The following is a 13,954-nucleotide window of genomic DNA, read 5'->3' as shown; positions in this document are numbered from 1 at the left end:
CTCACAGCAAAGGTACTGGTCACATGATGCTCATTATTTCCCTTCAGATTTCATTCTGTGGTAATCTGAAATTACCAAATCCAATTCACTAAAACCACTACCTAGGTAACATAAAAAACAGTTGTTTATCTCAGTCTAGGTCCTGGCGCATAAGAAACCACCTTATTGAAAACATGGCCAGAGATACAAAATCACAGAATGGTTGAGGTTTGTGCCCATTGCTCCATGTCCTGTCACTGGGCACCACTGAACAGAGCCTGGCTCTGTTTTCTTTGCACCCTCCCTTCGGATGTCTATGGACATCCCTGAGATCCTCCTGAGCCTTCTCTTCTCCAGGCTGAACAGTCCCAGCTCTCTCAGCCTTTCCTCACACATGAGGTGCTCCAGTCCCTTCATCATATTCACGGCCTTGCCTTGAACCCTCTCCAGGAGCTCTGTGTCTTGTACTAAGGAGCACAGCACTGGACGCGCTCTCTCAGTGTGGCCTCAGCAGTGCCGAGCAGATGAGAAGGATCACCTCCCGTGACCTGCTGACAATGCTCTGCCTGATGCAGCCCAGGATACTGTTGGCCTTCTTTGCAGCAAGGGCACTCAGCTGGCTCATGTTCAGGTTGGTATCTACCAGGACCCCTAGGTCTGTTTCTGCCAAGCTGCTTTCCAGCTGGGTGGCCCCTGGCAAATACTGGTGCCTGGGGCTGTTCATCTCTCCAGGTGAAAGCCTTTGCCTTCATGAGGTTCCTGTCAGCCCATTTCTCCAGGCTGTCTATGTAGATGGTAGCACGACTCTCTGATGTTATCAGCCATCTCCCCCAGTTTTATGTCATCTGAAAACCTGTCTGGAGTACACTCCATTGCATGCTACAGACAGCTAATGGAGATACTGAATGGCATTAGAGCCAGTATTGACACCTGGGGTACACTGCTAGTTACTGGCCTCCAACTAGACATCTACCACTGCACTAACACTCTCTGGCAGGCAGAGCTGGAGGGAGGCAAAAACAAGGGCACAGAAACCACATTACTTTTTAACCCCTACTAGGGACTTAGCAGATCAGAGTTGAACAGTACTAAGGTACAGCTGGAAATCAGTTTCCTAGCTGGTCATGTTCTATCAAAAGTGCCCTATAAAAACCCCTTATAATATCTAATCCCAAGAACTGTCACACTGACATTTATCTCCAGGATACGCATTTATTACAAGTTACTCAGGCTCTTACTCAGCCTTTTATTCTTAGGGCAAGGAAATTGATAAGGTTTGGAGAAACAGCATAAATATTTGCAGCAATACTGGTAGAGCCGTTTTTCCAAACAAAGAGTTTAAGTCAAAACAACTTCTTCTGTTAGAAAAACTTGTTTTGAATTCTGTTTTCTGAACAGTTTGACTTGACATCTCTTGTATCTATGCATTACCAAAAAACATTCAGTCACAGCTTCAAGGTGATTCAGTGGTGATAAGGATCGGAGCATACGTTTAGCATTCATGCCAATTTATAGCTTTGTAAGTTGAAGACAATTACAAGGGTTAATTATACAAGAGCCTTCATTGCTCTTTTAAGTCTTAACCAGTTAAGGAACAGAACAGGTTTTTTCTCTATAATTCATTAGGAACCATCTAGAGAATGACTTGGCTTATTGCCACAAGACAGCCAAGGCGTGTGGCCTTAGAAGTCCCAGCATTACATGCATGGAAAAAGAGGCTTAACAGAGACCAGTAAAGAGGATGTAATGACAACCTGCACCCAGAGCAGCCCACTTCAGGTATTGATTTCATTTGCCTTTATTCTGAAAACATAAGCTAAGGCAGGCCTCTTCCTAAGCAGCAATTCTCAATGACATCTCAGACACTCCAACACCATCTGAAGTTACACATCTTAGTGACTGTACTATTTCCCTCTAGTCCATGCTTTCTGACTCAAAGCTATCTTTGAACACCAGCTTCCTTCAGTCTCTCCAGTAAGAATGAAGTCTTTGATTCTTCTAGGGGTTTGGGGCCATGATGGAGAGGCAGGCACCATCCACAGTACTCTGTGTACAAACGCTTTTGCGCTTGTCTTTTTGTCACTCATGTTTGTTTACACATGATTTACTTGTTTCATTTATTTATCAAGTCACTATACCCATATGCTTCTTCTCCTCTTGGCTGGGAGGCCACTGTTTCACAACATAGAAATGTAAAGAACCGTCTACTTAATGAAAATTAATTCAGCAGATGTTTCTCCTTTGCAATACGTTAGCTTGGTGCAAGTGGTTTTACACCTACTGAATATAAACACATACAGAGGTATTTAAGGTATTCTGTCATTCACACCACTTTTGAAGACTGAAAAGTCTAAAGTTCAAGAACATGAAAAGTTTATTTTGAAGATAGCGTGGCCTTACCACATGCACATTTTCATAAGACACTTGAAATCACAGACTGTGCCTGTATTTCATGTTTCATAAACATATGCATAGTTTCGACGCTTGAGCAATTATTTCACATTTCATGCAGAGGACATTAGAAACATGACACCTGGGCTCACACACTTAGCCTGAAGATTTGGGCTGATAACGCGTTTTGTGCTTGTATGTGTGCACACATGTTGCCAAAAAAAATAACTTCAAGCTTTCAAAAGTAAGCAGAAATGCTGCAAAGTACAGCATCTCCATCAGAAAATATTACATCTATAAATATGACAATTCTGGTACCCTGCAGAGTACATTCCTGTTACAAGTAGTAAATTGGCTTTGCTTGTATATATATCCAAAGAAATAAGTTTACTGGCTACAGAAGACAAAGGCAAAACCTTCCCAAAATGATGGATATTGTCACAGGTATATTCTTGACCAATATCAAAAGTGAATCCAATCCACTAAGATGTTTGCAGAAGTCCAGCTACCTTTATGCAACAAAATGAGCAAATCTGGTCAATTCCCCTGTTTTGTGCATAAACCCATAATGTCATCAGGTTAAGAACCAGAGTAGCTACTGGTTACTCACAATCATTAATAAGGCATAATTTGAGACTAATGTCTACAATCCTGCACCCCACTGTGAAGGAAGGGAATAAACATTGAAATGAAGCTCCACAGCAGACCTTCAATTCATCATTAAGGATTCACTCTGAGCAAAGAATTTTCATCCTACAAAGAACTGGAAAATGAAATTGATATCAGTTCAACTTCAGATAAATACTGCTAATACTTAAAGCCCTTTGACGCTGGCTATTAAAAGAAAAGTTCTATTTATGCCAGACCTATTACTGAGGTTCCCTACTGAGGAACATAATAATTTGCTGGATGATTACTTTATTGTGTAATTATTCAGAGCTTATTATATACACAAAATCTCGTAAGATAATGTGGATTGTCTTACAGTCTTGCTATCTCCCTGACCAGTCCTTATAAGAAGATAGAGGCATAAGTTGGTTTGACAAGTTTCTGGACCAAAACCATAGCTGGCAATGGTTCAAACTGACTGCACCCAAAAAGTAACGATGGATGCAATGGACAATGAAGCCCGTGCCCTAGACGTTTGCCTTCAATGAGCTGGGAGGAAAACAGGCTTTAGTTTTGTACCACCAGTGAGAGCAGCACGATTCTTCCAGTTGAGAAAGGCTAAATTATCTAAATCTTGGTGCAAAACAGTGTTGCAGCTTCAGCAAATACATTGAAAAGGCAGTACAAGTGGCACTTTAACATTAAGTGCTGGGCCGCTGTTTATTTCTAGTGTGTATAGACTACAGTAAACCTGCTATACAGTATGTGTTTGATAAACAAGGATCAATCCCATACTGAACTTCACGGTACTGCTTGCTGCTGTGTCCTGATAACAAGCGCATGTCCCTTACTTAGGAAAGGGAGACCCAGAAGATTTCCAATGTGACTTTGTTTAACAATACAGCTGGAATAAAGCTCTCTCCACAATTTCATAGTTTTACGGGTTCATACATACTTCCTGAAGAGCAAACCTACTACTTCTTGTGCCACATTAGAAGGAAAAATGTGATTTAAATCAATTTTTACCTACAAGCTTCTGGAAAGCTAGTATAAATATGTACATTTCTTGTACTTGCATATGTAATCAATACTTTACATTTTCTACTTTCAATTTAAAATGACCATTCCCTAATGAGAAGTTGAGGCTATTTTTTGAAAGACCACCTGTAAAAATAGCTTCCAGGATCCTCAATGCTCTTTTCAAGCACCAGTATGTGGCAGCCAAACACACCTCTTGCCTCTGAGACTTTTCTAAGAATTTCCTATCACATGGAGTGTAGCAAGAAGAAAACATGAATTACCATAAGGGAACCTGGCCTGTATTCTAGGCTAGAGGAAAACAAACTCTTCAAACAAGCAAACTACTGTTGGGTTTCCCTCTCAACTACTTTGAGCACAGAAAGGGCACTGACTATGTCCTATTCACATGATGGGCACTCTGTTCATTGAAAACTTTACCAACCCCTGACCAACCTGCAGGTGACCACTGCCAGTCTGACCACTGGAGGTTAAACATCACTTCAACTTCACTTGCCTTAGCTTATCCTATTATTATGACTGGTTTTTGGTTTTTTTTTTTCAAAGTGTTCACATCACCCCAAAAGATGTAGTTAAGACTCAGTGAAGGAAAGATGAGGGAAGACACACGTGGTGAAATTTACTGCCTATCAACCAGCTAGGCTACTTCTGTGATGATTATCTGCTTCTTGCAGAAACAATGATCCAGAACTACTATTTACATGTTTAAACTAACCCAGATCAGTTTGTCTCTAACGGCACATGGAATAATCACGTGAATTATCTAGCTAGCAGATCCGAACAGCAGTGACTTCTGCCAGAGGCAGCAATAAGCTGCTGAGAACACATGCTTTTCACAGTCTAATCTCTCTCTCTAAATTCAACCAAAGCTGTCTGAATGATGAGTACATTTGAAAAGAGGTTTCAAAATCGTTATGATGGGCCACACACATGAATTTAGAAGGAGTTTCTAAGGCACAAAGGAGAGGTGTCCATCTCCCTTGGTACATTCAGTTGCAGGAGTGCCCCTCCCTCTTCAGAAGTTAATGTTGGGGATCTGCTCTGGAAAGCACTCATCTTGGGGGCTAAGCATTTTCCGTTATTATCGAACCCTGCTTACACCTGCCACAAAAGCCAAATATTTGGGTTTATGCACGTATATCAATTGCTCTGATTCATACAAGAAAAAGCAAACAAAACAAAACAAAACTCACAAACCAACCCTCAGGTGCTTCTTCCACCTACATCATCAGCCATTTGAGCCACCTACATCTGTCTATTACTCCCCTTTCCCTTGGTTATGCTCTCAGCGTTTACTGACAGTGCAAGCAGAGCACTGGTGATACAGGGGCTGAGACGGAACACTGGTGAGTTAGGTGTAATCTGTTTTTTAAAAACCCCTAATCTATGCATTTGGAGAGGCAAAGAAACAGAGATTATACGATTCACCCTTGACATTCTGCCAGATAACTTCAAATGCCCCCTAATGACCTGAATGTAATACCATGGTGTTACAGTGTCATTTAAATACTGCAGGGTTCTTCCACTGGCAGTGCAGTCTGCAGACTTAATATGTGATGTATGGGATTATACTGCTACTAAAATATTACTTAGTGCTGCTGAAATTTCGAATTAATTCTGGGAGCTAAATCATTATTCAGCTCTGTCTTTGCAGAGATACATTACCCGGGTTGCTTTAATAACAATGATTTTAGAACTAAAAGGTTGGTACTGTCTCTTTGAGGCTTGCTCAAATGGAGAAGTGGTCTCTAAAGTGTCAAGCAGATTAACACAGCAATGCATGGATGTTTGTGACCAAGAAAATAGTTTGATAAAAATGGGCTCAAATATTAAGAGAGCTCATAGCGATGTGGCTGATGAATCATTCTTGTATGTCACAATAAAAGAAGAGAGCAGTCCAGTTTGCTCTCTATTTATATACATACACACTCGTGTTCCCGTCCATCGCCACCCTCCTCAACAGACAGAAGATTTCTTTATATCTGAGGGGACAGATTCTTGCTGAAGTAAATAACACAACTGTTGGTAACTGATGAAACCAATCTATGCCAGCTAAGGGTGTGGCTTTTAAGTCATTCTGAGCTCTAGCTTTCCAAACCTAAATAAACAAAATTCAGCTTTTTACAGCTTCTTCATATATAACTCCTGTTACTAAGAGTATTTTGTGCCTTTTACTACAGCACTTCTATACTAAAATGGACAGATCCTTGACACTATATTATAACCAATGTACAAAGTAATTTGCTAACATGCGATGCAAGGGAAGACAAAAGAGGATGGGCTAATCATAAAGGCAAACTTCTCCCCTCTCAAATTTTGCCCATTTTTTAATGTGTTTGGATTAGTTTGGGTTTCCCAATTAAAATACCAGGCTGTTCACTTCTACAATAAAGTTTCTTATGTCTGGGAAACATTCCCAAGTTATATTGTAAAAAAAAAAAACAAGAACAGTGGTAAATGAGGAACAAGATGGGGCCGAAAACAACCTGTGGTCGTGAGTCTACATTTAGAATAATCAGTTCTTCTCCTTATGAAAACTGTTACCTACTTCCTCATTCATTAATATTATCCTTGTTTACTCATGCAGCCAGGCCAAAGATTTTCCCCTCCCTCCAAATATAATTTCCTGCTATTGACAGACACGTTCAAGTGGTAGATGTGTGTATGTCTGCATGGCATACTGCAGGCCTAGGCGAGCCTTCTTGGCCATCATCCAAGCCAGCTGTAAATGAGCCAGCTCCAAACTGGAAGCTGTGTAAGCACAATTAGCACAGCAGTAAGCCTGATCTAACATATCCTGCCAAGAGACCGAGCTTATTAGCTCAAGCTCAGCACAATGCTAACGATGGATATGGGGTTTCTGCTGGTTCATATTCACACGGAATGTGGCCAGCTGAAGACGAGCAGACCAAGCTCATGTCTGCCCACAAGATTATATAGGTGTAGGTGCCCATGTTCTCCTCAGGTATACTCCTCTACTACAAGAACAACTTGTTTCCCTCTACATGAACTCCTAGAATGCTCTGACTGCAAACCAACAGGATCTGACTGAGTGCTGCAAGGAGATGGAAGGAATGGAGGTCTTCAGGTGGGAATTTCAGAGGAAGCATGAGAAAAAAGGTACCAGGTAGGAGAAAGGTACCAGAAATGCCAAAGATGTGAGAGAAGGGCAGAGTAAAGTACTGCAAGAGTCTACAAACTGATAAAGAGCACTCCACCTCTAGTTTCCCAGCTTCTGTTAGGTCCAGGTCAATAAAGACAAAAAAAAAAACAAACAACCCAAACCTTCATTATCATACAGTAGATGTTAAATGGCCATAAATTGGTTAATATGAAATAGTAAATGTTAAATCTGCCAGACATCTGTCCCACCAACTAAGGAAGAATGCACTCCACTTAGTGGACATTTGAACAGTCCAGAGGAGGAACATGCTCAGAGAAGGAAATCTATTATCAAACTAGGACCTCAAAAAAATAGCACTACTCTGATGCCATAGTTAATATTAAAGGAGCAGTGATAATCTGGTGGTTGGCAATAGTTTAATAGTTAAACGGTGTAGGAGAAACTTATGGATACAGAGCAAAACCAGACAAAAAATCAAATGGAAGCAATGGAAATCACTGGAGGGCGTAGGGAAGCGTGTGGTAAGAACACCACCTGTAAAGACTAGGAATGGTTAAATTTAAAAGGATAGTAATAAAATGGTCATTACTAAACTATGTTAAACAGAAACTGGCCTGCAGAAATTAGTGAGCTTCTGCCCACCCAGTAAGAGAACATATGAGCAAGAGGAAATGCCAGTAAAGTGCCTTGTTCAAAGGCAACAAAAGGAAATACCTTCTTATTCAACATACAATTACTTTGTCGAGTTCTCTGCCACTAGAGTGTTGCTGTGGCAAACACTTGGTATCATGGTGTTCATGCCTGTTTTCTTCTTCCTTCCACTCTGTTTGTAAAGCAACATTTTTAGTTTTCAGTTGTTTGAGCTTTCTGCTGTATGGAACAGGTACAAGCAAGTGAGAGAAGGGACCTCACGTGGCATTGCAGACATACTTCTCGTGTTCACATTCTGCAGCTCAATTAGGTGTATTTTCACTTATGAGATTTAAGATTACATTGTGTATATGGAGGTTTTCCATGATTTGTTAGCTCAAAATCTTTTATAAAGACTTAGTTTGACCTGTGGTGCAGAGCGTAAATTCTCAGCAAAGTTCCACTAGCATAAATACCTGGCCCTGATTGTCAGCTCAGGCCATACACCTGCTGGCATTTCACAGAGTACTTCCTGTGTTCTGGTAGCACAGATCTCAGTAATACGTATCTTTATGATTCAAGGCAGCATCTGAACCACTGACAGGTGCTTCAAAAGAGTTTTTTTCTTCCCTTTTCCCTGTCCTTTCATAAACTTCTAAAAACATGAACAAATCAAACTGGATTAATCATACCAGGTTAAGTGATGGACTTAGCCACAGACAAAAGAAAAACTGAGAGCCGAAATTACACTTTCATTGTTCTTTTGTCTTGAGAAAGAAATAAATTTCTTTCTCTTTTCCCACTTCAAGCCTGAAAAAGAAAGCTATGCTATCAGAAATATCAAAGCCTCACAAAAGGTGTGAAAAAACAGTTCTACCTTGCATTTTCTAACCTTAGTAAGATTAAATAGAGGAATTTAGTTAAATGCTGTTCAATATGAAACATATTTAAAAAATCTGCAACAGCATTATTATTGCAGGTTAAGTTAACCTTATTTAAAATGTGTCTGTCATTTAAAAATGCATATATAAGTCAATTGTTAACAGACTGTTCTGAAACAGGATCTCAACTTACACACATGTATCCAATATATCTAGAATATGTCTAATATATGCAGTATACATATGTGTAAGCTGTACAAGTTGAATTATGCATTCAACCCCTTTCATTACATATGCTTTCAGTGAAAAGATACAAATTCTTGACTTGTAAAGCAGCTGATCTAAAATACCCTAGAAGAACACATTTCTAATAGTTGGAAAAATACCACTGAGGCAATAAACAAGATTAAGAGGAAATGGGAGGATAGAGAGGTAAAATATTTGCCAGTTAGCTACAAATACTTTGTAGCTAATAATATAAATATTCAATGAATGTATTATTTCTTTTGGAAATACTTCCTTGCACAGAGGAATGCAAGCTAGCATCCTTTACAAGGCTGTAGGAATCTTGTCCCTATCACCATAAAATAGGTTTAGTACCGGATACAGCAATCTCCCATGCCATCACATGATAAACAGAATACTGGAATACTGATTCTATTTGGTCTCCCTTCAAAGCAATACTTTCTTATAAGAAAATAAATAAAATAAAAAAATCAGAAGCCATCAGCCAAAGGAAGTACCTTAGACTAAAAGGCCTGTCTATGCTCAAGATGTGTACATTGCTTTTTCTTTAGACAAAATAAAACCAGGATAAACTGCAATGTGTCTGCAGAAGGCTCTTCTATTTTTAACCAGTACTGTCCTGCCAGTATCAATTCATCCAGATAGAGAATCCTTCATTAAAAATATAATTTATTTTGGTTGCTTTTCACTATGCTGAAGTGACATCTTTCCCAGCCACTGTCAAAGGCAATTAAGAACAGAGCTTTTGAGAACAAGTTTCAACCATGATTCCCAATGGCCTGCCTCAACAAAGTTTCCTTATAAAGACTTGGGAAATCTTAGATGGCAAGGGGCAAAATGAAATGGCATGGAAAGTATTATTCAGATATAGATATTATTATTATAAAATTATAAAAAGTCTTTGTACATTCTCATAAAGGCACAGAAGCTACAAACCAGTGAGATATACTAAGGAACAAGATTAAAACACTAGAACATCTCCAAAAAAAGAGACATTCTTGTACATTATTTCTGCTGCCTAAAGAACTTAAGGCGCTACAGCTTTTTACTAAAAGCACAGCACTGAAGACAACGCACATAAGAAATTACCAATACCTTACTCAGATTTCTTGGGTAATTCTCCACATTTCTATACCTTCACTTGGAAAAAAAGCCACATATACAAGCAGATACTGTGTAACTTAAACTAGAAGTCTGTCTTTGAATCATGGCTTGCTTTTACAAAAGGTAATTTACAAATACCAGTGCATTTATAGTTAAGATGATTGTGGAAATGTTCTTCCCTACGTGTAGCAGTCCAACAGCTTCAGGACATGCTCTAGTTACAGACCTGTAGGCACCACCATTCTAGACTAGCCCAATCCAGATGACTTTGACCAGTTATTGCAGTATGTATTTTATGCCACAGGATCCAGTAGTTTTCTACCAATAACCACCAAGGTAAACAGGAGGGAAAAAAGGACTCTCCGTTCCCACATAGTCACCATTCCCCAATACTGACATGACAAGGGGCAGGGCACTCAGGAAACAGCGGTAACATTACCGGTTCAGCTGTCTACCTTTAGACTCAAAGCATGCCCCAAGTCAGCTTTACAGATTCAAAACTGCAGAAATGCAATTGCTGTAACCCATCTGTCTACCCCTACAGCATGGGAGCAGTTCCAAAATTATCACTACGACCACCTCAAACAGATCTTCTCATTTTCTTTTAGACAGGAAGCTGCCCCTATTTTCTCCCATCCAGTTCTGTTAACAAAGCTGGTTTTGGGAGGGACAATTCCCTTTCCTCAAACATTCAGCTTTTTTTCCTGCTGTGTCTTTGCCCCACTCTTCCTATGCCAACACTCTTCCAAGGAAAGGGAGAATCTACTGCTTCACAGCTTAAAGGAACACTCTAAGCAAAACCATGCTGCCTTTTAGTAATTTTTGATGCAGTTAATAATCTGACTCAGCAACAAGCCCACCTGGATGTGGTCATAAACCTCCCACTGACTGTGCCCTGAGCAGCCTCATGGAACACACAGCCGCATCGCTAGGGTGATTTTTTGCAGTGACAAAGCTGGCTCTGGCTGCTTGTTACCCTTTGCACTGTCCTCTCCCTACCCCTCCTGGTTGCCTCAGGATAACTTAATGGTACTGTGTAACAAACGGAGTTGGTTAAGTTAAAAATAGTCCGTTGATCCTCCCCCTCCCTCCCCATTTTTGCCAGGTTATTTTTAAAACGTATCAGTTCTCTGCCCCTGTTCAACAAGCAGCTGAGTTCGGCTGGAAGGGGAAGGGATGATGAGGAGAAGGTGCACCTCTACCAGCCTAGGGGTGAAAGAAAGAGTGCAGGGTCTCCTGCAGCCCACTTTGCAAACACCAGCTCAAACCAGGATTGTGAGGATCTTTGTGTTAGTCTGTAATGTCAAGGATATGTTATGCCTTGGCAGCAAAGTCTCCAAAGGAGCATGTGCCACTCCTACAGTTAGAAAAGGTTTGCATAATCTTAACCCTCATACACCAGCAGCCAGAACTAATTCTCTGCTTTTCTCATTTGACTTGGGGATTCTATGCTGCTGCAGCAGGACTTAGAAAATGGCTCTTCACTGTAACCTTTTCTGAGTGCTCATCTTCTGTTTGCATTACTCTAGCTTGCAAGATGACAGCTATCAAGTCAGATTACTGAATGCCACTCACAGCTATACATTTCAAAAGTAAATCAGTAACACCATCTAAATAGTGGTGTTAGGCTTAATATGTAGGTTGGCAGGTATTACATTAAGTAAGAAATAATTCTAGACAAATTCAGCAATTAAAAGTAGTGTCAAAAAGCTTTTAACTTTTTTCTTGGAAAAAACAGATGAATTCTTAAAATTCATTGGACTGATCAGATAAAAACTCTTCTGGATTCCTAAAGAAACTTCACACCTAAAGTGTAATTAATGTAGGCTGCCAAAAAAAAAGAAGGAAAAGGAGGAGAGGGGGAATATAATAATTAAAAAATAAATCCTCCTCACCCTCCTGTTCTTTCTGTGTGTTTATTAAGCCTCCGGAAATACCATGGCAAACATTCCAGCTCTACAGCAGCGAGGTCACATGACCTGAAGGCACAGCAAGGAACTTCTTTCCCAAGTTCCTTCACAAAACAGTGATTTTCTTATTTTTTTTTTAATACACATCAGGATCCAAGTCCAGGGAAATCTCCAGGAAATTTTCAGGAATACAGTTTTGAAACAGGGTGGGGTTTGGGGTGGTTTTTTTTTTTTATTTATTTGCTGTATTTCTGTGCCTGCACACGCTATTTTTTTATAATTAAAGACCAAAGTCTTAGACCTACATTCAGGAAGCATAAAATAAAGCATACTCTTTAAGGCACCAGTAAAAAGTATTTGTCCTCTAAATCTCCTATTACAGTTACAATCAGTAATATTGTATTTCTTAATATAACAAGATCTTTTCCTGGCAAAAATCACAGCTGTTAAAACCTCTCCTCCTCCTAGTCTTTCAGTATGATTTTAGTTAGAACTGTTAATGAAAGGATTTATGCACATGAACTTTACTAAACATTATGAAAAAGTACTCAAAATGTGAACTTGAATAACAACCTTCCAGTTTTTACATGTGTAAGTACTTAGAAGTAATAATTTTAAATGTAGGAGTATGGATGAATCATAACATAATAGTTGAGTATCAGTTGAAATTTCTGTTTTTGTCTTGAAACAAAATAGAAGCAAGCATCACTGTACAAAAAGAAAAACAGTCCTGCAGTGCAAAAGCACAGCCAATGGCAGGCACACACCACTAACTTGCTTTTGTAGCCATGTCAAAAATGCTTCTAATTATCAGAGGTAAAAGAGGGATGGCATTTCTGCTGGAAGCAAGTTTTACACTTCAGTCTTTCCTCTACCCCCTCTTTCAGCCTATAAATATTAGTCTTACACATTTTTCTCCCATACAGCTCATGAAAAGGTTGAGTTTTTCAAGGCTGAGAGCAGACAGAAATGTTCATCAAGAAATGCCTTCAGGTCAACTATCTGTAGCTCATCAAAGTGCAGCACTGAAAATATGGATGAGGGGGAGGGAGGATTATATGAGCAGGGTAGATCAGATCATTAACTTTTTTTCCTTTCGGAAATGGGTTATCATCCATGCACTCTGGTGGTGATGGTCACAAGGTACTGACTCCTCCTACCCTAATTTCAGTTGCATTCAGAACAGCTACAAATGCATGAAAGTGTCTTGAATGCTATTTCCCAGTATAAGGAAATGTTGCAGAGATGTGACAAGGAGTGAAAGTGGAGATGACCCACATAACAGTGTAAGGAAAGGCAGCTGGTCCACAAGAAAACTAATACGTGGACCAAATTCTTGAGAAGCTCTGAACTGCACTGGAAATAAGGCAAAGATGATATTACCTCTTGGTGGGGGGACAACAGAAACCCTGGAGTGCCGACTGTGTTTTATTTCTGTACAACAGCTGGACATGAGCTATTGAACACATTATTGAAACTACTGCTCATTTCTGCTCAGGGATTTCTACTTTGTTTATTATAAATACACATTTATTGGCAGCAAGTAGAACATATTACTCCCCCGTTTTATAGCTCGAATGGCTCATGCAAAGAGTAATCTGTTTGTATTCTGTATCAGGATCAATAATGTACCAGGGATAGCCCAAGGAATGTTTATGCTGAGGGCTTGTCTTGCAGCGTTTTGTTGTTGCAATCAATTGAGCAAACAGGACTGCTTCTTAAAACAACAAATAAACTTTGATAGCGACCAGATCAGCCCTTAATGCACAAAACAGGATGCAGCGTCTAGAAAAAGAGTGAAAGCTCACAAGTGTGTTTACTGCCTGATGGTGCATAAAGCTTTCCTACCTGAATTTTTTCCACTGGCCTTTCTTCCTCTCAGTAGCCGGGGACTGTTTCCTTAACGCCCTCACATAACAAGTTCCATTTACCTGCAAAAAAAATACAGACACATCATGCTTCCCTTCTCCTGCATAACATGGTAACATTCGAAGCAGCTCACTGAACAGACCTGAAATGAATGAAGAGCATTTAGGAATACC

At 39.8% G+C, this 13,954-nt stretch overlaps 1 protein-coding gene across 5 annotated transcripts in view; it reads right to left on the bottom strand.

The window, feature by feature from the left end:
- ZMIZ1 (zinc finger MIZ-type containing 1) overlaps positions 1-13,954 on the bottom strand; it is a 339,908-nt gene that overhangs the window by 204,633 nt on the left and 121,321 nt on the right. For all 5 annotated transcript variants that reach the window (XM_057416419.1, XM_057416415.1, XM_057416417.1 and 2 more), the window contains exon 3: positions 13,761-13,843. The gene's annotated coding sequence lies outside the window, so the exon portion shown is untranslated. The remainder of the gene's footprint in view (positions 1-13,760; positions 13,844-13,954) is intronic.

Source organism: Pezoporus wallicus, unplaced genomic scaffold (genome assembly GCF_028554395.1).
Source record: "Pezoporus wallicus isolate ANWC-B61680 ecotype Strahan unplaced genomic scaffold, APGP_CSIRO_Pwel_v1 contig_2012, whole genome shotgun sequence".
Classification (NCBI taxonomy): domain Eukaryota; kingdom Metazoa; phylum Chordata; class Aves; order Psittaciformes; family Psittacidae; genus Pezoporus; species Pezoporus wallicus.
Note: the sequence above shows the minus strand (reverse complement) of the source record. Positions and strands in the feature narration are given on the sequence as shown.